The sequence below is a fragment of the Kogia breviceps genome, chromosome 5 (genome assembly GCF_026419965.1).
Source record: "Kogia breviceps isolate mKogBre1 chromosome 5, mKogBre1 haplotype 1, whole genome shotgun sequence".
Classification (NCBI taxonomy): Eukaryota; Metazoa; Chordata; class Mammalia; order Artiodactyla; family Physeteridae; genus Kogia; species Kogia breviceps.
The window spans coordinates 61526998-61529595 of record NC_081314.1 but is presented as its reverse complement, the minus strand read 5'-3'; the positions used below and the strand labels follow the sequence as shown (position 1 = coordinate 61529595).

The 2598-nt window shown below is 34.6% G+C and overlaps 1 non-coding gene across 1 annotated transcript; it reads left to right on the top strand.

The window, feature by feature from the left end:
* The first annotated feature begins 719 nt into the window (after window positions 1–719).
* LOC131757854 (U6 spliceosomal RNA) lies at window positions 720–823 on the top strand. The gene has a single exon (XR_009336005.1). It is a non-coding gene; the product is annotated as a U6 spliceosomal RNA (small nuclear RNA).
* Window positions 824–2598: the final 1775 nt, after the last annotated feature.

The following is a 2598-nucleotide window of genomic DNA, read 5'->3' as shown; positions in this document are numbered from 1 at the left end:
ATAACTTAAAAACCACATATGGCTGAGAAAAATGCCAAAGGGGGGAAAATTAATTTTGATTTTGGTGGTATGTTCCCTGAGCTGGAACAGATCCCTCAATTGCTGGTGACATTCACACCTCTTCATTACTGCTGTTAGCAATTCTTTATCTACTTCTTAGTGTATCAGAGAGATGCCAAATTCATGTATAACTCCTGATACAGTGTTATAAAATGATTCATTAATAAGCAATATTCAGACCTCTGTGATGAACTGTGGAGTCCAAATCAATTCACAGAGGCCATTTCTCAATCTTTTTTTCTTTTCACTTTCTCTTATTTTGAATACATTCAAAGTAAAATCATGGCTACTGTAATTCTATAGCAACTTTCAAGCTGAGAACATTGTGTTAACTTACTTATAATACAATCAATTATACAATATATTCTGGTCCTTAGACAGGTGGCTTTCACATCTTTTTGGTTGAAAGCAACTGGAAGAAATATATTTCATGTCCTAATGTGGCACGCTCACCACCCTCCCTTGCAGCAAACACATACAGTTAAGAAACAACATTTTTGAAATAACACACTTACTTATTATTATAATTTTTACTTGTTCTATTCTCCTCTATTCTGTGTCTTTGTAAAATACTGGTCACTCAATTAAATTGATTTAATGTTCCACCAATGTGCAGCTGAAAAACAACTGCCTTATTGATACTGTCCAAAACTACTTGGAGTTCTGAGCTTGGCAACAGCATACTAAAATTGGAACAATTGGAGATTAGCATAGCACCTGGGCAAGGATGACACCACACATTTGTAAAGAATTCCATATTTTTTAAAAAGTCACTTGGGGAATTGTCCAATCATGGATGAATGGACAAGCAAAATGTAATATATACAAACAATGGAATATTATTTGGCCTTTAACAGGAAGGAAATGCTGACACGTGCTAAGACATGAAGGAATCTTGGAAACATTATGCTAAGTGGAATAAGCCAGTCGCAAAAGAACAAATACGTTATGATTCCACCTGTATAAGATAACTAGAGTAATCAAATTCATAGATACAAAAAATAGAGTAATAGTTGCCAGGGCCTGGAGGAAGGACGAATGAAGAGGTATTATTTCATGGGTATAGAGTTTCAGTTTTACAAGACGAATAGAGTTCTGGAGATGGATGGTGGAATAGTTGCATGAAAATGTGAGTGTACCTAATGCCAATGAACCTTACACTTAAAAATGGTTCAAATGGTAAGTTTTATGTTATGTATATTTTACCACAATTACAAAAACATCACTGGACAGCACAAATTTCATTGATATATTGCAGATTTATTGAATCAGAGGTTGGGATCCTGAATCTGGGAATTTTAAAGAGCTATCCAGGTGAATTTGATGCAAAGTGGTTTGGAAATCACTGCTTTAGAATATAACTATGACTTTCCCTCCTAACACCCACATTCTTTTGCCATTTCTCTGAGAGAAACAAAAAGTGTGTGGTGAGACCCTGCAGATCCTAACTTTACTCCTGATCAGGATTATTTTTTAAAAATATTAAAATTTACCCTCCCAAAGACCTCGCCTCCAAATAGTATTAGGATTGGTCATTAGGATTTAACATAAGAACTTTTGGAAGACACAATCATTCAGAACATAGCAGCTATCTTTTTGTGTGTGTTTTATATACCAAGTCCTGTACATACATTAATTTATCTAACATGGCAGTGTTCCATTTAGGATTTATATTTTTATTTTGTTGATGAGGCAACAGAAGCTCAGAGAAGTTAATACCTTGCCCAGTGTCTGAAAGCCCATACCTGATGGAAACTACATCTATCTGGCCCCCAAACTTTTAGTCTTTTCAACAGTATCCTCCTTCTCTGGACAATTTTGTTCCATTCTTCCAAAGCACAGTGGAGGAGACCTCATTATTGTCATTTTAAAAATAAGAAAAGAACCTCAGGGAGATGACTTTATGAAGGTCACCCAGGAAGCCTTCCACATTTTGATTTGATTTTCACCCATAAAATAGAGCTATTTTACCTCTGAGAAATATATTGAAGAAACCAAATAAAATTGAATGTCATAAAAATAATGCGAGAAGAGTAAAATCTTGATTAATACAAAAGTGCCAGGCAGCTACGGTTAATTGAAGGTTAACTAGAGGCTTCTTTTTGTTTTAACCTTTAATGTTGAAAATCCTTTCAGAATAGATTTAGCCACATCCTGGTTTATGTAGGTTTAGTGTAATGAACACAGTTAAATCTTTCTTTGAGTGTTTTCTTTTTTTTTTTACTTCTGTATATCCTTGTAGATGTGGATCATACAGGAAATTGATGTGAATTTTTACGGAGGCCAGGAAAAAAATTTAAAGTGGCTCTTTAGACCAAGTCTTTCATAGGACCTCATATGGTCTCTTGCTTTAAAATAAAGCACCAAAACGGTACCAGGTCTAGTTCATTTTTGTTTTTGCTGTTTGTCTGGTTTTTCTTTTTTTTTTTTTCCTTTGGAAGGTGTTTTTTGTTTTGGGGGGTTTTTTTGTTTGTTTTTTCTTTTTTGTGAGACTGATTCAAGGAGGTTGGTCTGTGGAAGACAATTATACTATTGACT